This window comes from Crinia signifera, chromosome 5, assembly GCF_055691185.1.
Source record: "Crinia signifera chromosome 5, ASM5569118v1, whole genome shotgun sequence".
NCBI lineage: Eukaryota > Metazoa > Chordata > Amphibia > Anura > Myobatrachidae > Crinia > Crinia signifera.
Genome location: NC_139221.1, coordinates 314,570,016 through 314,597,260, shown reverse-complemented (window position 1 = coordinate 314,597,260; position 27,245 = coordinate 314,570,016). Strand labels below are relative to the sequence as shown.

Below are 27,245 nucleotides of genomic sequence, written 5' to 3'. Positions count from 1 at the left end.
AAGAGGAGTGAGTCAGTGAGGCACAGAGAGCGAGGGGAGAGTGAGATGGAGGGGAGAGAGGAGGTGAGTGGAAGAGAGAGAGGGGGGAGAGATATAGGCCGGGAGAGAGGGGGCGGGGATGGTGTGAGTGAGACAGAGTAAGTGAGAGACATAAAAATAGGGGAGAGATAGAGAAGACAGAGAGAATGTAGAGAACGAGAGGGTGCATGAGAGGGGAGAGTAAGTGAGAGTGGGTAAGAGAGGTGGCAAGAGAAGAGGGGGTAGGTGAAAGGAGGAGAGAGGGGGGCAGAGGGATTGGGTGAGAGGGAAACGAATCACAGGTATTATAGGGGGAGGGGAAGTCAGAGAGAGGAGGGATAGTGAGAAAGGAAAGAGAGAGAGAGAAAGTGAGAGGGGGTGCATGAGAGGGGTAAGTAAGGGAAAGGGGGTAAGAATGGTGGAAAAAGAAAGAAAGGTAGAGGAGGAGAGGGGGGTGGTAGAGAAGGCAGAGCAGAAGCAGGCAGGTGTTTGAAAGTTACAAAAATTAACTTTGCGCATCCTAATCCTTCCTCGCCCCTCAATCAAAGTGGCGAGTGTACCTCTGGCAGGTCTCTCTTCAGCGTCGGGCCTCTTGTCTGCGGTCCCCTGGTGCAGAGCCTCAACCTATCTGCGGTGCCGGGCTTTTTCTCGTGATGCCTGGCGCTGGACCTCCTCCGTCCAATCCACGGTGACAGGCTTCCTCTCCGCCATCCACAGCAACGGGCCTCCGCCTGATCCGCGGTGCTGGTAGAAGGCTGCATCTCCTTGTTAGAGCAGGAGACTGGGTTGTAGAGGAGGAGAAAGGGGTTACAGGATCAGAGGGGGTGGTAAAAGAGGAGAGGAGGTGGTAGAGGAGGGGACGGGGTTGTATAGGAGAGAGGGTAGAGAAGGAGAGGGGGTGTAGGGGAGGAAACAGGGGTTAGAGGAGAAAACATGGGGTGGTAGAGGAAGAGCAGGGCAGGGGGGTGCCAGGGGTACAGCTGTAACGGGCCCTGGCCTCTGGAGGGGCCCGTGCAGCTGCCCACAGTGGCATGGCACCACCCACCCCCGCCACCCTGCAGTGGGTAGTGGATAAGTGGAATAGCCTCCCATCAGAGGTGGTAGAGGCTAAGACAGTAGAACAATTTAAGCATGCTTGGGATAGGCATATGAATATCCTTACAAAGAAATAAGGATTAAAAAGGGTTGAGATTACCTGAAGGATAAATAAGGGGCAGACTAGATGGGCCAAATGGTTCTTATCTGCCGTCAAATTCTATGTTTCTACATGCACTGCCGAACTCATTCATACACACATGCACTGCCCCTATCATTCATACATATATACACTCCCGCTTTCATTCATACATATATACACTCCTGCTCTCATTCATATATATATATATATATATATATATATATATATATATATATATATATATATATACACACACACTCCCGCTCTCATTCATACATATATACACTCCCTCTCTCATTCATACATATATACACTCCCTCTCTTATTCATACATATATACACTCCCGCTCTCATTCATACATATATACACTCCCTCTCTTATTCATACATATATACACTCCCGCTCTCATTCATACATATATACACTCCCGCTCTCATTCATACATATATACACTCCCGCTCTCATTCATACATATATACATTCCCTCTCTTATTCATACATATATACACTCCCGCTCTCATTCATACATATATACACTCCCGCTGTCATTCATACATATATATATATACACTCCCGCTCTCATTCATACATATATATATACACTCCCGCTCTCATTCATACATATATATATACACTCCCGCTCTCATTCATACATATATACACTCCCGCTCTCATTGATACATATATATATATATACACTCCCGCTCTCATTGATACATATATACACTCCCGCTCTCATTTATACATATATACACTCCCTCTCTTATTCATACATATATACACTCCCGCTCTCATTCATACATATATACACTCCCGCTCTCATTCATACATATATACACTCCCGCTCTCATTCATACATATATACACTCCCGCTCTCATTCATACATATATACATTCCCTCTCTTATTCATACATATATACACTCCCGCTCTCATTCATACATATATACACTCCCGCTCTCATTCATACATATATATATATACACTCCCGCTCTCATTCATACATATATATATATACACTCCCGCTCTCATTCATACATATATATATACACTCCCGCTCTCATTCATACATATATACACTCCCGCTCTCATTGATACATATATATATATACACTCCCGCTCTCATTGATACATATATATATATACACTCCCGCTCTCATTCATACATATATACACTCCCGCTCTCATTCATACATATATACACTCCCGCTCTCATTCATACATATATACACTCCCGCTCTCATTCATACATATATACATTACCTCTCTTATTCATACATATATACACTCCCGCTCTCATTCATACATATATACACTCCCGCTCTCACTCATATATATATACACTCCTGCTCTCATTCATACATATATACATTCCCTCTCTTATTCATACATATATACACTCCCGCTCTCATTCATACATATATACACTCCCGCTCTCATTCATACATATATACACTCCCGCTCTCATTCATACATATATACATTCCCGCTCTCATTCATACATATATACACTCCCGCTCTCATTCATACATATATACATTCCCTTTCTCATTCATACATATATACACTCCCGCTCTCATTCATATATACATGCACTGCCACTTTCATTCATACTGTACATACACTGACACGCTCATACAGACATACATTCTGACACACTCATTTATACATACATACACTACCATGCTCATTTATACATATATGTACTGATGCTCTCATTCATTTGTACATGTACTGCTGGACTCCTTCATACATATATGCACTGCCGCTCTGATTCATACATACAAACATACTTACACCGCCACTCTCATTCATGCTTACATGTACTGTTGCTCTGATTCATACATACAAACATACTTACACCGCCACTCTCATTCATGCATACATGTACTGTCGCTCTGATTCATACATACTGTACATACTTACACGGTGTAAGGGGAGGGGGTGACACAGGACAAATGGTGTGTACAGATGGTGAGATATGGCTTTCGATGTTGCCGAAATAGTGAACATCGGAAGCCATATCGCATGCAAATCGCATGCTTTTTAGCATGCACTGCCGATGCGCAAATCGGCAGCCAGATAGAGAGGGCAGCCAAGATTATATAGTGCAGATCTGCACTATATAGTCTAAATTGTGCCCCTCCATGCATGCCGTGCGATGCGAGTCCCGATGCGATCTGATCGCATTGGGAATCGCATAGCACGACTTATTGCCCCCGTGTGTACACACCAAAAGGCACATGAGGGGGTAACAGGGTAGGATAAACACATGACCTGGACACATGGGGGGTGGGAGAGGAGGGACAAGGATGGGGACATGAGGAGAGAGGAGTGGAAGGACACAGGACCTGGCACATGAGGAGGGGGAGAGATGGGACACAGGACCTGGGGACCATAGGCTATTAGGCAAAGATTAAGCCACCCCAGGAGTGCCAGGACCGCAGACTCCAGATAGATATATATACACACACATAATTACACAGAACACTTCACAGTAAGTGCCATTTGTTCTTTTTTATTATTATTCTACATCCCCTTACCTGGACCTAGTTTGTACACAGAGGAGGAGGGACCAGTTTGGATGGGTGAGAAGCAGTTAATTCTTGGCTGACCCCGTTCTAACTGTGGAGCACAGCACTTCCTTGAATCCTGCACAGTCAGTGCACAGGAATGTATGACCCGATAGCTCCGCCCCCGAAACATCGCACGAGAGGGGCTGCTAGCACTGCCCTACTACCTCTTTCCCCAGCAGCCAGCCACCACTGGGGGCACCAATTCCTAATATCCTAGGAAATCTTACCGCTGGGTTGATGTGGCACTGCCCCGGTGCATAGAGGAGCCTCTGACCACCGCTGCTGGCTGCTGCTGACATCCCCGGCACTTGTAGATGCTGACAATCGCCACTGCTAAAATCCCCGGCCCCGCTGCGACATCCCCGGCCCCGGCGCTGCTGCTGACATCCGCATGCAGCCGCGCTGCCGCTAGAGGAGGATGCGGGGCAGCGGCGGAAGAGGAGGATAGCGGGCGGGAGGAGGCTGAGCCTGAGACGCATTCAGCAGCAGGGCTGCTGAATGCATTACTCGGGGAGGGGACTGTATTTCGACGGCGGCCTCACTACCATCGGCCTCCCGGGAATCTTCCCGGTAGATATAATGGCCAATCCGCCTCTGACCATACAGTACATTGAGCATCTCAGTGACCGCCATTAGGTATATTGTTCTCAAGATTACACTCCACTAATGTGACATTCAACAGGAAAGCAATGAATTAGAAGGAAGGTATGTGACTTCATGGTGAATATATAGTGCAAATCCTATCATCCAGTGACGTGCGGTGAGGTCAACGAATGGGTATGCACTGGTTAATTTGTTGTGAAAAGCATAGGGTTCCTCCCAAACCAGTAACCTCTCAGTCTAGTCTGGTTTTGGAAAACACTGTGGGGTTCCCTTTAGTTTATAATCTCCACCACCAAGAGGATGATGCCATTGCAAGGATACACACAGTGTGGGGTCCCCCTGTCATCACATTAACCAGCCTTAAACTGGTTAGCCCAGTTCCTCAGAATGTGGGGACCCAAAAAATATATATATTGGCAGGGACAGCATGCTTGCACATGAGGTAATGTGAAATATCCAGTTCAGGATTTAGAACAGCAGCAGCAGGGCTAGGGAGATCCAACCCTGCTTTTTCTAGGATGTATTGGGAATCACTGGCTGATTAGCAGCACCTGGTGATTCCTGTTATATGTGTGTTCAAGACAGGAGGTTGGCGTTCCCAAATGGCAGTTAGAGTCTGGGCAATAGGCTTGCTGGCTCCGGGGATTATGTTAGGGATTCTCTGGAAGTACCCTTTTTTAGAGTACTGCCATTGCTGTAACCTGAGAACTGCCATGCTGTAACAAGAAATGCCAATCTTATCCTGGAGTGCTGTCTACCTGCTGAGAATAAAGAACCACACTTCATCTTTAACCAATGTATGTGATCCTTGTCACAATATACTCTATATATATATATATATATATATATATATATATATATATATATATATATATATATCCTGGATAGGGCTGGCACACTCAGTTACAAATACATCCGCCTGGGGTTGCACATCAGTGATATCCCTATGACAGGGTCACAAATACAGTCCAAATAGAAGAAATGGCACTCACCAGGGCTTCAATCTTTTCAGCAAGGGGTTTTAAATCCATATATCAGGAAAAAATTACAGGCATAGAATCTGGTCGACGTTTCGGCCACAGAACGTGGCCTTACTCATGACCGCCTCGTTCAAAAGACACACAGGTGAATCCCTACTGACATGTGTCGATATTTATGGGAACACCAGTCCCGCCCACCAAAAGGCTACCAATCAAAACAAACTACCCTTAAAACATATCGCAGAGTACTGTAAGCACAATGATACACAGCCAACAGCGCACACATTGACTTACTTATCCAATCATTTGTAAATGTCACAGCCGCGCTCCATGCTGCAGCCACGAACAGGCACATCCATAACGGCGTGCGTTCCACTGCGGCGGAAGTAGCTCTATCCTGCATGTCACCCAGGATCCAGAGCTTCCGCTCTACATCAGCTGACCTGCGTTCCACCCATTACAACAGGTGGAGCGCACGGCCATGTTTTCAATAATCCAGCGCTATAGCTCTGTGCACATTCAGCCCACAGCACAATGCAATCATATTATGTTTATTTATTTCAAACCCATTACCAGGGTAATCTGGGTCCCTTCTCATAATTAATATGTACTGTATAAACAATATACACTAAACATCAGCACTCACCTCTACTAGTTTTGGGGTGCCCTATGGTTTGTGACCACATTGTTTTAATTGAAATCACAGAAATATGTAGGTAAATATATATATATATATATGTGGAAAATAGGGTGGGTACTGTCCAGCGCTTCAACCTGGGTGATTCTGATTTGCTCGTTAATAGTCCCGAAAAAGGCTCCTATTGGGGCGTGGCCTGACCGGACTCAGGGGAAGAAGTGTCTCTCCTCAGCTCCTTCCTCATACCTAGTTAACCTGCCTCGGTGGTGCCCTTGCAGCCCCTGTTTGCAGTCGAGGACACCCTCTCCTGCTTACCGCCAGTCCAGTCGGTCAGGTGAGTCTTGCCGCGGAGCCGGGGGACCCATTTCTGGGTCACTGCGGGTTGCGGCCTTCTCCCCTTCTGAAGCCGGGGCCTCGGGTACGACTGCTGGCCGGGATTTGGGCTCCGGATCGGAGGTGCCGCGAGACTGCGCGGATGGAGCGGTGGGTGGACAGGATCGCCATCCTAGGTGCCGATTCCCCTGCCTTGGTGGTGCCCACAGGTCCCGAGGCTCTGGAGGTGCGGGTGAGAGGACAGTGGGAGCCGCTGCAGGCGCCTGTGTGTCCGTCACTGGGCTCCTGCCTGAGACAGCAGTGGCCATCTTGATTTCATGCAGGGTCCTGACTGGGTTCTGCTCCCGATTGCCTGCTGCTGGCTTCCCTCACACATGCACTAAATACAGGCATCATTCTGTATTTGTACACCTGCAGCCTCTACAGTCACATATACAGCACCTGATTGATATGCACAGGTGTCACACCTAAACCTTCTCCTACTGGAATAGTGCTGCATTGGGATTAGCATTACTGTAGGCTGGTGCACCATTGTTTCATATACAGGAGCTCCCCCCTGTGGCCAGTTGCTTAAGTATGCTGGCATTCATTAGGTGGATATGACTAATGTGCCACTGATTCAACTTGGAAATCCCGTCATGTACAACTAGATTTTCCTATTATTTCCTACCTCCCATGTTTGTTACGGAATGATCTAAATTCTACTCTCCTAGTGGAACCGTACTTTTTTTACGTGTATTATCTCAACCAGCACTTGTTCTGGCCCAGAGTTTCCCAATATGCCCACCAAACGCAGCAAACCACCTCAACCTATTTCCCAGACCCCATTCTTCTCGTCCTAAGAACACGGATAAGACTGCTGGCGGGTCCGATTCTCGGGCTGCTCAAGAGGTGACTGCGCCATCCCCTGTTACATCTGTCAACCCATCGTCTGATCTAGTTGGGGATTCGGACGCTCTCACAGAAGAATGAAGTCACAGCGGAGATTCGAGCTGCAATTCAAAACTGCCAACACGCTGTAGATGAACTGGGTAGTCGCACTGATCATCTTGAGACCAAGATGGAGGAGGTCGTCGGCTCTCACAATAGATTAATTGACTCACATGATGTCCTTGAAGCTGAAGTCAAATTGCAACGTGAGAAAGTTACAGATTTAGAGGACAGGTCCCGACGCTGTAATCTTAAACTGCGGGGCATCCCAGAAACGGTCTCACACAGCAGTCTACATGACTATGCCATGGATCTGTTCAGGAAAATTCTCCCCCAGATCCCAGCATCGGACCTTCTTATTGACAGGATTCACAGACTGCCTAAGGCTAGGGCCCCCCCTGATAACACCCCTAGGGATGTGCTTTTGAAAATGCACTACTACCATGTCAAGGATGCCCTGCTGAGAGCTGCAAGACCTTCTGCTGAAACATCTGTCCTGCTTGGTGACCTTCAACTCTTTGGCGACTTATCTGCAGCCACGCTACTTAAAAGAGACTCCTTCCATCCTATCACTTCTGCCCTGAGAAAGGCGAAGGTCCCTTATCGTTGGGGCTTCCCTACCAAGTTGCTGGTTTCTCGAGAGGGCTCCACTGTCGCCATCCTCAACCCAGAGGACGGCCTGAAGCTCCTGGCCTCATGGAATATTCCCAGGCCCATGACCGACGCCTCCCCCCCCCCCCTCATAGACTTCAGCAGGACTGGTCTGGGGTGGGGTGAGGCCTGGTCGGGTAATAAAATGTGTCTAATTCTGTATTGCCTGTTGCGCTCTGCCCAGTCTCCTTGCTGTCGCTACTTGCTCAAAGTTCCTGTTTCTTGCATTTAGTGAGAGGTTTGCTCCATGTTAAGGCACGGCTTTGGATACTGGATAGACATGTTTAAGGTACTATGTGGTTTTTCATAATTTCCACCTGTTTTGAGCTTACCAGGCTGTCATTAACTCATACATAGTTTTATTTTTTCGCTATTTCTAACTCTTCTCTCCATGAGGTTTGGGTTCTGCCCTCTTTTCTATAAATGTTAGAGTTGCATTTACCTGTTCCGTATATAAGTATAAATATAGGTTCCCTACTAGTTATCATAAGTAGTCATATGGCACAGGCCCTAGCTACGAGTAGTACATTTGTTAGGTAGGGAATTCTACCTTTCCCACCTATCCTGGGAGGTAGAAGATTGGCCGCTACCCCCCCACACTTTCACTCTACCCAGCCGCCTGTTAGAGCTGGTTGGTTTAGGTCCCACGTGGGATCACCTTTTGTCTTTTTATTATTTTGCTTTGGTTTTTAATTATGTTTTTTTATTCCTTTTTCTATTTTTTTGTACTTAGTCACAATTTCTATGTCAGGTATTTACTACCCTCTTCTTAACATGATCCATACTAAATACCCTTTTGAGCTAGATTATGGTTAAAGTAGTTTCCTTAAATGCTAAGGGCTTAAACTCCCCCCAGAAGCGGAAATTGGCCCTGAATTATTTTCATAAGATTAAAGCACAAATTGTTGCACTTCAGGAGACTCACTTCCAAAAACATAACCCTCCCCTTTTTACAGATCACAGATACCCCCACTGCTTTACTGCCAATGGACCAAATAAAAAAGCTGGTGTGGCTCTCCTCTTTGCTCGGCATTGTCCCTTTGTCCTGTCCTCCCAGTACGTAGACCCTGAAGGGAGATTCTTGATTCTGACGGGACATTTGGACAATCTTGAAGTGACACTAGCCACCTGCTACGCCCCTAATACCAAGCAAGTATCCTTTTGCAGGAAGTTCTTTGTTACCCTACAGAAACAAGTTAAAGGGGCCCTCCTTATCTTAGGGGACTTTAATATGGTTCTTGACCCCATCCTTGATAAGTCTAAACCATTACATTCCTCTAGTTTTGTTAAACAGCGAGATTGTTCGGCCAGCTTCCGTAAAGTACTAGCGGAGTATGAGCTTTTTGACCTGTGGAGAGCTAAACACCCCTCCGAAAGGGACTATACTTTCTACTCGCATGTCCATCGCTCATACTCTCGCATAGATTTAGCGTTGGTTAATAAATGGACGTTACGCAGAGTTGACATTCTGCCAATTACCTGGTCTGACCACTCTCCTCTGATGATTTTGTGGGAGGTAGATAAATGCAGAGTAACCCCGGGTCCGTGGAGGATGAGTCCCTTTCTGTTGGCTCAGCCGGAGGCTCAACAAGCTATACAGGCATCCCTAGATTTATATGTTGATACTAACCACGCTGAGGATACGTCTGTTTTTGTACACTGGTGTGCATTGAAAGCCGTATTGCGTGGTTCATCGATACAAATAGCAGCTAAGCTCAAAAAACAATATAAGCAGCGGTTTACTGATGAGGAGCTTGAGGCGACTGTATTGGAATCTGCCCATAAGGCTGATCCATCAAATAGAGCTTTATATAACAAACTATTAGCCGCCAGATATAAGGTCAATTCTTTCTCTCTTGCTGAAGTTCAGCGTAACTTGACCCGACTTAACCAAAAGTATTATTTGCTAGGAAACAGGGCAGGACGTCTTCTGGCTCGTAAACTCCGTGGCCGTAGAGCTATGGAGCGCATTCATGCCATCCATACCCCTAGGGGAGTCAAAGTAACCGATCCCACAGAAATAGCTGAGGCTTTCGCTGAGTACTACTCACACCTTTATAACTTAAAAAATGACCCTGACACGCCCCAGCCCTCCTTACCTGATATCAATGACTTCTTGCAGGACATGTCCCTTCCCTCTCTAGACCCGGCTGCCTGCGACCTTCTTAACACGCCATGGGCACTGAGTGAAGTTGAGTTGGCCATTGACTCTATGCCTTTAGATAAGGCCCCAGGCCCGGATGGCTATCCCTCTAATTTTTATAAGAAATTTAAAGCCAAGGTGGCCCCTATACTGGTTTCGGTTTTTAACGAAGCTTCCTCAACCACTTCTTTCCCTAAAGAGATGCTTGAGGCTCGAATTATTATCATCCCTAAACCTGGTAAACCTACTACCAATGTCCAAAACTATCGTCCCATTGCCCTTCTGAATGTTGACATTAAATTGTATGCCAAAATGATAGCTAATAGGATATCCCCCTTATTACCTAACTTAATCAACCCTGACCAAGTGGGTTTTGTATTGGGCACCCAAGCATCTGACAATACTCGCAGGGTAATTGACATCATAGAATACTGCCAGACACGTAGGCGACCCCTTTTGGTCTTGTCATTAGATGCGGAAAAATCATTCGACAGGCTACATTGGGCTTACTTACGCTCCACATTACAGCGTTTTGACTTCTCTGGAAGAATACTTGGCTCCATTTTGGCTTTGTACTCTTCCCCAGGTGCAAGGGTGTTCGCGAATGGGTGCTCTTCTTCACACTTTGACATAACAAACGGCACACGCCAGGGATGCCCACTTTCCCCTTTGATTTTTGCTCTGGCAATTGAGCCTCTGGCTGAGTCTATCCGTTCCCAAGAACTCATCTATGGACCTGATATAGGAGGTGTCTCCCACAAGATCAGCTTATTTGCAGATGATGTCCTGCTATGTATTGAGGACCCATTGTCTTCCCTTCCCCACCCTCATAAGATACTGGATGCTTACTCTAAAATATCGTACTACAAGCTAAATACCACTAAAATGGAAGCCCTTCCATTAGACTTGCCGGATAATATGCTAACCTGCTTAAAAGATAACTATAAATATATTTGGAAAACTAAGTCGATTAAATATCTAGGTATTAATTTAGCTAGAGACTGTGATATTCTGGATTCGAATTTTGACCCATTGCTCCGGGCTTTCGATATCCTCACTAAAGAGTGGATGATGCAGGAGGTGTCTTGGGTAGGTCGTGTTGCGGCAGCTAAAATAGTGCTTTTGCCCAAGTTGATGTATATCTTTTGCACTATTCCTAGACCACTCCCAACTGTCATTTGTAACAAATTTAACAAGTTGTTGACCATTTGGGTGCTAGACCCAAAATAGCGAAAACCACCCTGGCTTTTGCTAAAGATGAGGGTGGGCTGGCATACCCTGATCTAGAGAAATACCATTAAGCCAATCGAGGGATTGGTTCTCGACAGACATTGTTAAACCCAGGCTTGCAATAGAACGAGCTCTCCTATCCCCCCTTCTTCTCCCAGATTTAATGAGATTACCCCCAGCAGTTTCCACACCTCAAACCAAATCCTGTAGAGCAGTCCACACAATTCTTTTGGTATGGCATAGGTTAGCCTCTATAGACCCTGATATAAGTTTACCCACCCCACAACTCTCCTTAACATCCATAGCGGCCCTAATCCCAGATTTAAATATAGATAACTGGGCCTCCCTAGGTCTACTGTCGATACAAGACTTCCTTTCAGACGGAATCGTAGTGACTTTTTCCCAACTCCAACAGCAATATCAGGTCCCGAAACGGGACTTCTACAAATATCAAATATTGTAGTTTCCTCCCTAAACCTCCTGTCAAGCTTTCTATGCCTAGGTTGGTACATTCATTCTTTGTCGCTACAACCGCAAAAGGAGGTATCTCTCGCTGGTATAGATACATTGGGTGACATTCTATGCTATGCGATTAGCGCTATTTTGCGGTAATTAGACCACAAAATGGCGCTATCGCATTTTCCCATTAAATCGCCGATTTAATGGGATGCGCACAGGGGCTGAAATCGGACGGAGTAACATCTCAGCGCATCCAGAGCAGAGATGTTACTCCGTCGGTGTCTATATTCAGAATGATTTCTGGCCAATCAGGAGCCGAGTTTCTCGGCTCCTGATTGGCCGAGAAATCATTCTGTTCAGAGACGTCGAGGGAGCAACATCTCAGCGCTGGACCAACTCCTTGAAGCCGGGTACCAGTCGGGAGCAGCGCTGTCACCGGAGGTCGCCGCCGGGGAGCAGGTGAGTAGGATTTTCCTCCTTAGGTACCCCTCTGGACTACCACGGATCCCGGACCCCGGATTCTTCACGCCAGGAGCCCCGGAACCCCAGGACCAGCCCCGGAACCAGGACCAAGGCCCCGGAACCGGACTCTTCTGCCCTGGAGCCCCGGAGGAAGAATCCAGGATCCAGGGACCGACCTACGGGCTCAAGGTAGGTAAGTATCAGTGTGTTTTGTGTGTATTAAAGTTTTATTTTTCAGGGTGTCAGTGTGATTTTGTGCACTATTTTTTACACTGCAGAACTACAAGTGCCAGCGGGCCCTTTAATGCCCCGCATGCTGGGACTTGTGGTTCCCCAAGTCCCAGCATGCGGGGTAGGCTTGCTGGGACTGATAGTTCGCCAGTGTAAAACAATAGTTATCATTCTTTTTTTTACACAAAGCATCAGCTCCATGCCCACAGCCCAGGGGCATGGAGGACAGCCCCGGACTATCAGCATGGGCTGGTAAGTCCTGGAGGGGGGGGACCCCTTCATTGGGGGGGTCCCCACTTCCCCAGGACCCCTGCCCATGCTGACCAGCCAGGGGGTTAATGCTTTGGCCGGGGGGACTTGTATAAAAAGTCTCCCCCCGGCTGTGGCATTAGCCTGCTGGCTGGTTGTGTCCGGTGCTGGTTCTTAAAATACGGGGGACCCCTAGTCACTTTGTCCCCCGTATTTTGGGAACCAGCGCCGGACCTTGAGTCTGGTGCTGGTTTCATAAAATCAAGGGGACCCCTATTTGTCGGGGACCCTGATTTTATGTTACCAGCACCGGCTCAGTGAGTCCGGGGCTGGTTACACTCGGGCGGGGGACCCCGCGCTCGGTTCTTTTTTTTACACCTTGCGCTGTCCTGCAAATGTGCGATTTTCACACATGAAAATCGCACATTTTCAGGACTAAAACCAGCGCACCACATCGCCTATTCGCACTTTTCAGCCTCCAATGCGCATCACATTAAATATGCGCATTTAGGCTGAAAAATGCGATTTCTAAATAGGCGAATTGCGGCGATACAGGGTGCGAATTAAACATGCGCATTTAGCGCATATCATAGAATGTCACCCTTGATCTCTATAGGTTCGAATAAGAGGTTCTCCTCTCAGCTTCAATGGGAGAGGGATTTGCCAAATGTATTCTCCGAAGAGGTGTGGAGGTTCATTTTTCGCACTTGTTTCAAAATCTCAAAGTGTGTTAATCACTCGGAGATGTATTTTAAGCTGACCCACAGGGCCTACCTTACCCCAGACCGACTCCATAAGTTTTGGCCCTCTGTCTCACCGCAATGCTGGAGGCTATGTGGTAGGGTGGGGAATATTTTGCATGTCTTCTGGTCCTGTCTGGCCCTGAGCCCCTTATGGAGAGAAGTTTTTCTCCTCATATCCAAAGTACTAAATCAGTCCATACCTATAGACCCCCTCGTTGCACTTTTTCACTACTACCTAGGGGAATTACCAGCTGGGGACAGATACCTCCTCGGACACATATTGGTAGCGGCTGAAGCTTCTATAGCCCAACAATAGAAATCCCCAGATCTTCCTAGTATTCAAATGATTGAAAATAAGATACATAAGCACTTTCTATTTGAAACAGCTGATGTTGCTTATTCCTCTAAAGCATCTTCCATCCACATTAAATGGTTCAGATGGTCTGAATACAGGGAGAAGGAAGGTCATCCGGGTACCCGCTGCACCCATACAGATCTATCAGTGTTGAACTCGCCTAGCAGTATCACAGGCCCTAACAGTCATACAGTGTAATGATATCCTTGTGGAGTTCTTATCTTCTCTACCTGCTTTGTTTATCATTGGACATGCTTAATTTCCAGTTTTAACCTGATTTACCTGACATATTCAACTTGTGTATCAATAATTATTTCTCTGCTGTTTTTTTTTTCCTTTTTTCCCCTTTTCCTTTTTTCAATACTATTGCTGTTTATGTCTTTTTTTTTTTGTCTATGTGTCCTGTGTTGTTTCAAATTATAACATCAATAAAAAAGTAATTTTCAAAAAAGAAAAAGGCTCCTATTTAGGAGATTAGGTTCTTCCACAAAACACAAATCCTGTGTGACAGGTGGCTGCTATATTCTCCGTTTGAACGTGGTTGTGTCGTCTCAGAATGTTTACTAGAAAAGGGATGAGGAACAGCGCTCTCTAGTGTAATAAGCGGGTGTTCACACTTTTGAATAAAAATTAATGTGCGTACCGTGTTTAGGTGATTATTGGGCAGATGAGATTGTTCTTTAAAACAATGGTCTCATGGTTTACCAGGCTGCTACCCGGACTGCAAGATGTCTCCCACGAGTACCAATGTGTAATCCAAACACACGTGAAAACTCCAAATAAAATTTATATATATATATATATATGTGTGTATATATAGATAGTTAGAGAGTATACAGTATTTTCTTAAACCAATCCAGCACTCACAGAGCTCGCTGACATGATAATATCTCTCATTTTGCCCCTGATTTAGCTTTTACATCTCTGGGCAAAGATAAATAGTGTTTAGTAAATCTCTCGAGCCCATAAAGCATCTTGGTGGCAGTTTATCACCAGGCGACTAGTCCAGAAGTCATCCTTCTCCTGTACTGAAAATGAGATATATGCAGAGGGGAGTCAGGGAAATGTTCTTGTTTGCCTGTGACGCTATCTACCATATAGACTGATATCGGAATTGATGGCGTCCTGTGGTGAAAACCCATTACAAAGTGCTACTTGTATCAGACACTTATTATTTCAGGGGATGAAAAACAGCTGAGAAATTCCTCTCCAGGAAATAAATTAATATGATTAAATCAGCACTTTAATATGGAGCGTAACAGCAATTCTCAACCTGCAAAACACTATCATCCCTACCTGTCAGAGGGCAGTGACCAATGATTTGCCTAACGAGTTTGCTAGTGTATACAGGGAACAGTATTCAGGGCCTGATTGTTCGGAACCGGGCGAATTCGGACCTGATCCGATGTTTGCGTATTTGCGCAGATGCTGCCCCCGTCAACGAACGGCTTTGGCGAGTTAAACACTGGGCCATTTGGGAGGGAGGGCCGGGGGCAGATGACAACTGGAGCAGGGATCACCCATGGCAATGCCCAGCATTTTATAGGTGTCCCCATGAAAATGCTGAGCATTTTCAGTGGTGCAAGTAGAATATTTTTCTTGGTGGTAAAAAAAAGGGTGTGGCTGCATGACATGAGGGGGTGTGGTCACACAAAGCTAAAGGAGTGTCTACATGACAATAGGGACATGGCCACATTATGCCACACACCGTAATGCCCATTACACATTATGTCACACCGTAATGCCAATTACATATGACGCCACACCATAATACCCCTTACACATGATGTCACACACACCGTAATGCCAATTACACATGCCATCACACACCAACCTACCCATTACACATGACGCCACACCATAATTCCCATTACACATAATGGCACACACCTGGTACACACTGCTATTGCCAACAAACGCCACTATGGCATTGTTACCAGTGAACATACCGGGCTGAGCCTAGTTAGAAACTATGAGAAGAGAGACAGTAAAAGACACTGGCGACATCAATCTGAGTCAGGTCAGCATCCCGCTCTGGTCGCCCTGTCTCTCACCATGTCGGTCAAATGGAATATTATCCTCCACAAAGGGCTCAAAGTCATAGCGGTGCTTCACCATGTAGTTCACCGTCTGTTGCCGAAGCCTCAGGTGGTTTCTGGAATGTCCCCCCAACTGGTCTCCCAGTGCTCTAAACCATCAGTTCCTGTGGGCAGTCAGGGCACAGCGGATGGCGGGGTTACCAGTAACATGCAGCTTCCGGTTCCTGGCTCCTTAGCGCTAATGGGAGCTGCCTATCGCTCACTGCCAACCTCCCCTGACTAGTGAGTGACATGCCTTCAGTAGAGCAAGAAACGTGCAGAGAATTAACATGCCATGTTACACACACAAGTATGAAGTAGCTGAACAAAACTGAATTATACAGATTTATTAAAAGTGCTGGCTGAGATAGGATCTGTTATATGATTATAGTATATTATCTGCATTATCCTACAGGTGGTAAAAAGTATAAAGTTGCTGCACTTGAGAGTACAAAGATTGTGCCAGCCTGGGGCTGCTATATAGAATGAGAGTACCAAGATGGCGTCATTCCCTATACATGATGAGTACCAAGATGGCGGACAATCGCCCAGTTGGGTGTAGTAACATGTCTGATGTAAGCCTCTCCCGGGTCCCAGAAATTATGCCTGCCGGGGGCGGGTGGCTGAGATCACAGGACGTCAACCGCCCACCCCGTATTCGTCGTAGGGCTCACAAATAAAAGTCAGTTTTTACTGACTTCTATTTGCGATGGCAGGAGAAATCATTCGATGGTCGGTGACCATCGAATTAATTATCCATCTAGCGGAGGCATGTGAGGGAATGTACCATCTGGGGGTAATCGGCGGGGGGGGGGGGTATTCAGCAGGGCAGCATCTCAGGTGCTAGGTAATAGCATAGCATAGACTCTGGAATGAAGTGAATTACATTCACAATGTAAGAGCAGACAATAGGTTTTCTGGGGTTTGCACACACAAAGAGTTTGTGTGACATGATGTTACATTTGGCACCATTGTGTTAGGTCTGGACTGGTTTATGTTCCCGGCAATGACACCGGTAGGCCAGTAGAGGGTGCTGAGAACCAGAATTGACCAGAGTCTAACTCACCAGTGGTTTTTGCCAGAGAACCCCACAAGGGGATTTGGACTTTTCTGCACCTGATGAGCAGGTCACAGCCCTCTGCCTGGGTCTCTCCTGATAAGCCTACGTGAATATCAGATGCTGGAAGACACAGAGATGCTGAAGCACTTGAGTAGGAGTGGGTATCAATGTGGGAATTAATGTACTACTGGAGAGTGCAGGTTACTGGGCGAGAATGCGATCGGACTGGTAACCGATGGTAACTTGGATTTGGCCTGGGAGATGATGGTAACTTGGATTTGGCCTGGGAGCTGATGGTAACTTGAATTCGGCCCGGGACCTGGTGGTAACTTGGATTTGGCTTGGGAGTCAAAGGTAGTTTGGAATCAGTCTGGGAACAGAGGGTAGCTTGGAATCGGCCTGGGAACGATGGTAACCGAATCCTGTGCAGGGACTTTTTCTAGGCTGAGCACAGAAGACTTCTGGGGCACGTTGGAGATGGAATAACAAAAGTTCTGATATCAGATTGAGAAACCAGAGAAGCAGGTGAGTATAAGATCACAGGTATCTGGAAGCTGGAGACAAGCCTGGAGCCTTAGGAGCGGACACTGAAGTAACTCACAGCAGCAGATAATCGTTCAAGGTACTGGTTGCTGATTGGCTGCTGCCCACAATTTGAGCAGAACCAGGAAGTGTCATGAGTCATGTGATCCTTGCTGAGATCCCTGGAGCTGCTGGATAGGTGTGCAGGAGTCATTAGACTACAGGTGTCATGGCGGCACCCATGTCCCTCTGGAACGCGGAGATCACCAGGTCACAAGCGGCCTCATGGGGAAACAACACAGGGAAATCATGCCAGACAGCGCCAGTGGCCGCTCTGTGGCGCAAGATACACCATCGCGCTGGAAAGCAGCGTGATCACAGTGATTCCTGGCACAGTGTCAATTTTTTATTTTGATAAAATTTTGTGTCGCCTCATCTTTTACAGTGGCAAATATTACATACCTGTACAGTATAACAAGCTCCACCAAGTAAAGTCCTTCCATACAACTGGGTAGAGAACACATAAAGGCCCTTATTCTGGTTCGGACGGTACGGCCCGCGTGCGGCCGTACCGCCGATGTTTTTACTCTGCACATGCGCAGAGGTCAATCTGCGCATGTGCAGCCCCCTTCGCCGCAGACGTATTTCGTCCGCCGCAAAGGGGGCGTATAGGGGCGTGAGGGGCTTCATGCCCTCATTTCCCTATGTGTACGCCCCGCGTTTCATGGGCGTTCCCATGCAAACGCGGGGCGTATGCATTGAAATGAGGGCATGACGCAGCTCATGGGGGCGGAAAGCTGACGTCGCCGGATGTCAGCTCTCAGCCCCCATACAAGCTACCACACGGACGATTGTCCGTGTGGTCTCAGCTTGCGGGAGCTGCTGGGGCGTGCGGACCTGCCTTCGATGGTCGACGACCATCGAATGCAGGGGGCAGCTCCCACCATGGTGGAGGCGTACGCCTCCACCATTTTTATGCGGATCGCCAGCCGTCCGTGTACGGACGGCCGTGGCGATCCGTCTCGTGGGCGGGGCTTGGTTTGTGCGGCCGGAGCACCGTGGCCCTTATTCTGGTTGGTGCGGCCGGAGCCGCAAACGGTGCTCCGGCCGCACAAACCAAGCCCCGCCCACGAGACGGATCGCCACGGCCGTCCGTACACGGACGGCTGGCGATCCGCATAAAAATGGTGGAGGCGTACGCCTCCACCATGGTGGGAGCTGCCCCCTGCATTCGATGGTCGTCGACCATCGAAGGCAGGTCCGCACGCCCCAGCAGCTCCCGCAAGCTGAGACCACACGGACAATCGTCCGTGTGGTAGCTTGTATGGGGGCTGAGAGCTGACATCCGGCGACGTCAGCTTTCCGCCCCCATGAGCTGCGTCATGCCCTCATTTCCATGCATACGCCCCGCGTTTGCATGGGAACGCCCATGAAACGCGGGGCGTACACATAGGGAAATGAGGGCATGAAGCCCCTCACGCCCCTATACGCCCCCTTTGCGGCGGACGAAATACGTCTGCGGCGAAGGGGGCTGCACATGCGCAGATTGACCTCTGCGCATGTGCAGAGTAAAAACATCGGCGGTACGGCCGCACGCGGGCCGTACCGTCCGAACCAGAATAAGGGCCCGTGTGCGGCTCCGGCCGCACCAACCAGAATAAGGGCCAAAGTATGTATTTGCTTTTGGAGATCTAGGTTCCACATGCTAGAGAGGACATACAGTACATAAGCATTATAGTGTCAATTTTGGTGGAAAATTCAGAAAGAAATGTAATGTCCATCTGATCAGATGACTTATATACCCCAGTGTAGGATAATATTTTCAAACTTGTGGACAATGGCCTCACTGATGTTTATCTCCATCATCTGCAGTCTCAAGTTTCCTCCTGGCATTATAATAATCAGTTCCCCTACTCCACAGTCATAAACCAGCATTGTCTGCAAGTCGTCCATTCCAGCTGTAATTTGGAACCCCGGTCCGAAAGGTTCAACTACATATTCCCTCAGGTAAGGTATGTAATGCCCTTCTCTGTTTCTCAATGACCATGTTTAAATGACAACAGCTCAGTGTTCCAGCAATACAATCGTGGAAGTTGCGGGTTTACTTCTTTCTTGCGCATTTCACCAATGTAGTCTACACATTCTATCAACAGAGTTGGGATGGTAGCCATGTCAATTCATTCTGCTTTCAACCACAGTATAATATGAGAGAAAGTGGGCAAAAAAAAGTATTGCTGGGGAAATCCACTCAAAACCAAATGTGACAAGTAAGCCCATACACTGGATCAGATCAAATCTTGGTCTTAATTTTTTAAACAGGTGAACAGCATACCAGGTAAATCAGCACAGCAAGAATGGTCACAGCATAACCTTAGCCCACATCCCGGCCTATCACTTGGGCAGTTATTCCACCATAAATAGCAATGAACTTGTGCCCTGGAAACACTTATATCAGGAGAACACAGGTGCTGCTTAATCAGCCCAACCCAATTCACATCAATTAGGAAGCCCGGACTGGATCTAATTGTCCTGCTGCTACTGATCTAAAATCTGGTCTGAATTTTCCACATTATCCTCATATGGAAATATGCTGTGTCTACCACACCACACTATAGGCGGAATTCCCAAAAAGTAAAAGATATAGGGGGAAATCCACTCTGACAGGAAACACAGCATGCATCTGCATCTGCGCCTGCATCCCTTACCTGCGTGCTGTTGCTTCCTGCGATGCAAGTCCCTATTCAGCGCTGTACCCAGTCTCTCTCCATGATGCAATGTTCTTAGCGGTCCCCTGGGGCCTAGTCGGCATCTCACGCTGATCCCAAGCTCGTCCCACGCAGCATGACACTTGGAGTCACATGACAGTTTGCTCCAATGAATTCCCTGTGACCTTGACCCTCTGACCTGTGCACTTGATCATGTGATAAAGTGTCCACAGGTACTTCCTGGAGTTAATTGATGCTGCACCTGTGTTCTGCTGCTGCTGCCAAACAGCTCCCTGGTTAACCTTTCATCTGCCAGACTATCGTCCAGCTATTACTACCTACAGATTCCATAAGAAGTTGCCTGCGCCTTCAGTGGCGCACGCAGGGGGGGTTTCTGACTACCCAGAAACCCACCAGGAATCTAAGGGGCCTAGGCTGAAAGCTGAGGGTCCTCTCTTTCCAGGGGTACAAGAATTTAAAAAATCGTCCCTGGGGAACCGGAGATATCTGACTTCAAAGCAGTGGACCCCATCCAAGCCCTTTACTTGCTCTTCCCAGTCAGATATTTCAGGTTCTGTCTGACTTAGAGTTTTTTTTGTGGGTAAATTCCAAAAGCTGGGACGCTCCCCCTTTGAAGGACACTAGTAGCTTGTCTCTACTGTGCCCACAACCAGAGATATCAGCCTTCCAGCAGCTGGTTACTGCTCCAGCTCCACACACCTGGTATGTAGTTTTATATACTCGTGGGCAGATTGCTCTGCCTCCTAATCCTGATTCCCTAGTCCCCAATACTATTTGGTAGGTGGGATTCTCTAGTTTTTAATTACACTAAAATCTAAGAAATCTATTTCCGGGAACTGGAGATATCTGCATTCAAGCAAGCTGTCCTCCCACCAGAAAATTATGAATAACAAGCCCACTCCACTATACACCCCTCCTCTGCATATTAAACATCCTCTACCACCCTGGAAGTTATGTATCAGGGCCCCTTCATTCAGCCCAATGCCCCCTTCTCCCACCTCGTCTCCCACCATCTGTGCAGTAAAGGGGAAATTAGTGGAAATTACTGATCCAGGCCCTACATGCTGAGCGGTTTATATAATACCCCCTACCACCCGCTGGACATCAATGCTTCCGCTCATAGCTCCCCCCACCCCTACCGCTGGAGAATAGGTAGGGGCCCCAATACATTGCTATGCCCAGAGGTCTACACTGCTGTTATGTATATATATATATATATATATACTAGGTGATTCATCGCGCCCTACGGGCGCTCTTCACACCGTCGTAAGGGGCTGCGCCCCCTTAATTTGTGAACATTTGTATATGAGAAAGATGGTTAGAATTGTATGAAAGATGCCCTGTATTGCAACTTGAGTTATAAGTGAAATGTGTTAAATAGAGAGCATATGATTTGGAAGGGGGTGTGTATTGTTTTGTTTAATTAAAATGTGGTTACAGAGTAATATGTGCATTGATAGTGTGTGTGTGTGTGTGTGCAATAGTATAGTAGGGTGTTTTTGAGTCAGCGGCTCCCCACTGGCTGAGGTCACAGGAAACACAGGAAAACAGGAGGCTGGGTTGTGATAGGGGTGTGTGGGCATAAGGGGGACTAAAGAGGAGGGTGGGGGACACTGTGCAGCTTCTGCCAGTGGGTGAGGGTCCAGCGTGGCAGTACAGGAGTACAGGACGGTGGCCCTGAGTCAGTGTCTCCTCCTACTGGGTGGGAGTTAGGGTGCATGAGAGCAGGAGGCTGGGCTATGAGGCATGATAGGGGTATGTGGGCAACACAGCGTCAGTGACTCCCCAGTGGTGGAAGTTACGGTTCAGGAGAGCAGGAAGCTGGGTAGTGATAAGGGTGTGTGGGCATACGGGGGACTAAAGAGGGGCACAGGGGTGCCGTGAATTGCGGGCGGGGCTCGGGGGTTCCGTGAATCAAGGGAGGGAGGGGGCAGAATTGAGGGAGGACGCAGGTGTCCACGAATCGCGGGAGGGGGTCCGCAAAGCGTGGGAGGGGGCGTGAATCGTGTGAGGGGGGGTTGCGAATTGCGGGAGGGGGGGGTGCAGGAGGTGCCGTGAATCGTGGGAGGGGGCGTGAAATGCAGGAGGTGGCGTGAATCGCGGGAGGGGGGACACGGGCGCGATGAATCACCTAGTTGGTTATATATTCTTGTAGCAGGATGGTAGGATGTTGCTGTCATACAGAATGCATTTACATAAACAGTAATAGTGGCAGTAAAAGATCTGACTTAAAACACCTACAGTAAAACAGAACAGGTGTATATTATACAACGTCTTGGTTGATGATGTCTAGGTTAACGCGCGGGGGGGGGTGGAGGGTGTCCGCGAATCGCGGGAGGGGGGTCGCGGGGTGGCGCCGTAAATTGCGGGAGGGGGGGTCGCGGGGGTTGGGGGGGTGCCACAAATCGCGGGGGGGTCGCGGGGGGGTTCCGTGAATCACGGGGGGGGGGGGACGCGGGGGGGTTGCCGCGAACCGCCACAAGAAAAAATCAACACAGAAAGGTCAACACATGTAAATGTTGACATAAGTGTTGCACTTCATTGGTGTCCATGTCGACACATGAGAATGAATATGAAAACATTAAAAAAATGAAAAATAAATCTTCAAAAACTCATGTCAACCTTTTTCATTGTCGACCATAGCCATGTCAGTGTTTTGCATGTTCCATTTAATCCTGGGGTTGCCGTGAATCGGGGGGGGGGGGAGGTGGAGGGTGTCCGCGAATTGCGGGAGGGGGGGTCGCAAGGGGGTACCGCGAATTGCGGGAGGGGGGAGCGGGGGGTTGCAGTGCATCGCGGGAGGGGGGGTCGCGGGGGTGGGTGTTGCCGTGAACTGCGGGAGGGGGGGTCGTGAGGGCGGGGGTTGCCGCGAATAGTGGGAGGGGGGGTCGCGGGGGTGTGTGTGCCGTGAACCGTGGAGAGGGGTCACGGGGTGGGGGGGTGCCGCGAATCACGGGATGGGGGGTTGCGAGGGGGTGCCGCGAATCGCGGGAGGGGGGGTGCCGCGAAACGCCACAAGAAAAAATCAACACAGAAAGGTCAACACATGTAAATGTTGACATAAGTGTGGCACTTCATTGGTGTCCATATCGACACATGAGAATGAATATGAAAACATTAAAAAAATGAAAAATAAATCTTCAAAAACTCATGTCAACCTTTTTCATTGTCGACCATAGCCATGTCAGTGTTTTGCATGTTCCATTTAATCCTGGGGTTGCCGTGAATCGGGGGGGGGGGAGGTGGAGGGTGTCCGCGAATTGCGGGAGGGGGGGTCGCAGGGGGGTACTGTGAATTGCGGGAGGGGGGAGCGGGGGGTTGCAGAGAATCGCGGGAGGGGGGGTCGCGGGGGTGGGTGTTGCCGCGAATCGTGGGAGGGGGGGTCGCGGGGTGTGTGTGTGCCGTGAATCGCGGGAGGGGGGGGGGCGCGGGGGCGGGGGTTGCCGCGAATAGTGGGAGGGGGGGTCACGGGGGGGGGTGCCGGGAATCATGGAGGGGGAGTCATGGGGTGGGGGGGTGCCGCGAATCGCGGGAGGGGGGTCACGAGGGGGTGCCGCGAATCACGGGAGGGGGGGTGCCGCGAATCACCACAAGAAAAAATCAACACAGAAAGGTCAACACATGTAAATGTTGACATAAGTGTGGCACTTCATTGGTGTCCATGTCGACACATGAGAATGAATATGAAAACATTAAAAAAATGAAAAATAAATCTTCACAAAGACGGGGGGTGCCGCGAATTGCAGGAGGGGGGGTCGCGGGGGTGCCGCGAATCGCGGGAGGGGGGTCGCGGGGGGTTGTTGCCGTGAATCGCAGGAGGGGGGGCGCGGGGGTTGCCGCAAATCGCGGGGGGGTGTGTTTAGCCGCGAATAGCGGGAGGGGGGTCACGGGGGGTGCCGCGAATCACGGGAGGGGGGTCGCGGGGTGGGGGCGCGCGAATCGCAGGGGGGGCGCGGGGGTGCGCTCACCTGGTGGCTGTGGAGTAGCAGTGTCTCTGCAGGGCAACATGGGGAGGCAGAGGGTGTCTGGCACTGCACTGGGCTGGTTCTCTGTCATGTGAGTCAGAGGCTCCACCCAGCGTTACAGACACACTCACACACTTTGAGTGACAGATGTAGCCAAATATATAAGAGATATATATATATATATATGTGTCTATTATTATTTATATACATTTGGTCTATCTATAATACTTTAACTGACCCGTCATATACTGGGTCACCTAAGTGTCCATCTCCGTGCTTTGCTCCGCCCCTCTCTGAAAACCCCCTTCTGAAAATCCTGCGTTTGCCCCTGGCCTTCCAGTTACCCCCAGCAGAGATCACTACTGGCTCCCAAGCCATCTACCATCATCGACTTCGTAGTCGACACAGGCATCAACTCCCAAGTCAACACAATATATGGCTTCCGGGCCATTACCTTCTCGGCTTCCAGGCCGACACAGTCCACGGTCTTCCAGGCTGTTACTATCCCGGCTCCCAGGCCGACACAGTCCACAGCTCTCAGACTGACACAGTCCACGGCTCCAAGGCCAACACAGTCCATGCCTCCCAGGCCGACACAGTCCACGGCTTCCAGGCCGACACAGTCCACAGCTTCCAGGCCGACATCATCAACAGTTCCCAAGCCAGAGTATAAACACCACAGTAATCAAATTCCACTGCACTTACCCATCACTAGGCCAGTTAGGTGTGGGAACTCTGACAGAGGGCCCTGACCTGTCCACCATTTGCAGCGAAGTTCAATCCTCCTTGCGGGGGTCCCTGGTGAAAACCATCGGTGGGGTTTTGACTCCGCGCCTCTGCTCAGAGTCATGTCAACTCCTACTGTAGCTGTGTCCTCAGTGCCCAGTGTTCTATGAACTGTCGTTACCTCAAACCTCCTGTGTTCCAGTACCCAGAAGCCTCCACTGTCTCACTGCTGCCACAGCCGGGGACACCAGATACCCGAGCCCTGACACACTCAAAATAAAAGTTATAGGGGGAATTCCATGCAATATTCAGGCAGCCCCTGGCAGAATGGTTGCGAATATTCCACAAAACGGTTTAAATAAAATATCACTCGTCCGTAATATGGTATAACGCTATAAATGAGCTGCTTTCTCCATTAAAACTGCATCTATTTTCAGGAGGTGTCAGCCGCCCTGAAGCGGCTCCAGTTTGAAGCAAATACGTATCACAGACGAGGCATCATGCCGCTGATGAGACAGACGACCGTGATTATAGCCATGCTCCCAACTTCCACTCAGCGACAGAGCTCAGTCACCACACCGGAGTTCAGTAGTAATGGAGCAGTCTCATTTCTCTCACAGCGAGGAGCGATTACATCCTGTCAGGCTGAGAGTCCTTTATTGCCATTGTCACATCAATAAATTGTTCTTAATGGATAGAGCTGTGTGTGCCTGTATTCCCAATCTGGAATTGTCAGTCTTTATTACTACGCCTGAACCCGCTCCACGTGTAATGTTTCTCTATGTCATTATCTCATATCGTTTGTGCTGGTATATTTTACTTGATATCTGCATTTGTTAGTCTCCTGCACTTCTATTGGCCGAGGTTTTATGTTGATGGGACGGTACATAATGGGGTTGGCACCCAGTAATGGTTCTATGATTGGGTAGTCCTCTGCTTTCCAACGACTTGATGACAATAAAGAAGATAATGCTCCTTCTTGCAGAAAAGCTAATTGTGTACTCTTTAAACGGTCTGAGCTGGTTTGCTGGGTAAAATACTGACTAAATATTTACAAAGGTGTCCGCAGAGAGAACCGTGTATTGTACTTTATACGTAGGTCCTTGCTAGAGTCTACCTTAGAGGTGCAGCTGGTTTCGGCGACTCTAGCTGGGCCCCGTCCACTACAGCAGCCTGATTATAATCGAAATGTAATATAATTACCTAAATGCTTGTTGCTACGGATTGCATGCTCATTGCCAGCGGTTACATGCTCATTGACAGGAGTTACATGCTGGTTGCCAGGGGTTACATGCTCATAGCCAGGGGTTAAATGCTCGTTGCTAGGGGTTTCATGCTCATTGACAGGGGTTGCATGCTTGTTGCTAGGGGTTTTGTGCTCAATGCCAGAGGTTACATGCTCATTGCCAGTGGTGTCTTGTTCATTGCCAGCTCATTGCCAGTTCATTGCGTACGCAAACGCAGTGTGACGTCAGCTCCGGGTCTCAGCCACTGCAGTATGCAGCTAAGCTAGGGCCTTGCCGGTCTCCCACTGTCACACACCGCAGCAGTATTCGCGCCGGGGCTGGTCTGTGATGTCGGGCCTGGCGCATCAGAGAGGGGAGGGGGAGACAGGAGGCTGGATCAGGCAGACCGCCGGCGAGGGGAGGGGGCATGGGTCAGCCTGCCGTGCCGCCCCTTATTGGTGCCGCCCTGAGGCCCGTGCCTCATGGGCCTAGGCACAAATCCGGCCCTGCTCATTGGCATAACTATATTGTGCCCACGGGGTGCCATTGCTAAGGGGCGCAGAGGCTTAATTGACTTTGACCCAGGTTAGTTGCATACCAATTTTCCAGATTTGCCTGTTAAGCAGTTGGGTCTGATGCAATGCACAGTGGATGTTATAATGATAGGTGGGGGGCTGTAATGACATTATTTGAACTGGAGGCAATTGTAATGTGTGAGACAGTATGAACTGGAGCGCACTATAAAGTGGCATAATCTAATCTAATCATGGCATAAAATGAACTGAAGACAATATATATCAAAATGGGAATTGGGGATACTGTACTGTGTGCTGACATTGGTGGGTGGGGTGTGGCCAGGAGCCAGGTGGGCAGTGCAGTGCGGCCCGGCAGTGCGGCTGTGCGACCTACGCAGCTTGATCTCTGACCACATCATGCTGCGCAGAGCCGCACAGCCGAGGCCAGGAGAAGTCGGGCAGCGGCTGTGTGGGTGCTCAGATACTGCCCGGCATTAGACCGCGCATGCCAGTTCTGGAGACCATGGGGCAGATTTATTAAGCTTGGAGAAGAGATAAACTGGAGATAAAGCAGAGAAAAGGTAAAAGGAGATAAAGCACCAGCCAATAAGCTGTGTTTGAAAAAGACAGTTGGGAGTTGATTGGCTGGT

At 48.7% G+C, this 27,245-nt stretch overlaps 1 long non-coding RNA gene across 2 annotated transcripts in view; it reads left to right on the top strand.

Annotated features, from left to right (window-relative positions):
* LOC146079769 (uncharacterized) overlaps positions 1–25,460 on the top strand; it is a 33,499-nt gene extending 8,039 nt beyond the window's left edge. The window contains exons 2-3 of one of the 2 annotated variants that reach the window (XR_014474744.1): positions 19,359–19,444; positions 25,292–25,460. This is a non-coding gene — a long non-coding RNA (uncharacterized LOC146079769). Of the gene's footprint in view, positions 1–19,358; positions 19,450–25,291 lie in introns of both variants that reach the window. The other variant, XR_014474743.1, reaches the window with a different exon arrangement.
* The last annotated feature ends 1,785 nt before the right edge of the window (positions 25,461–27,245 follow it).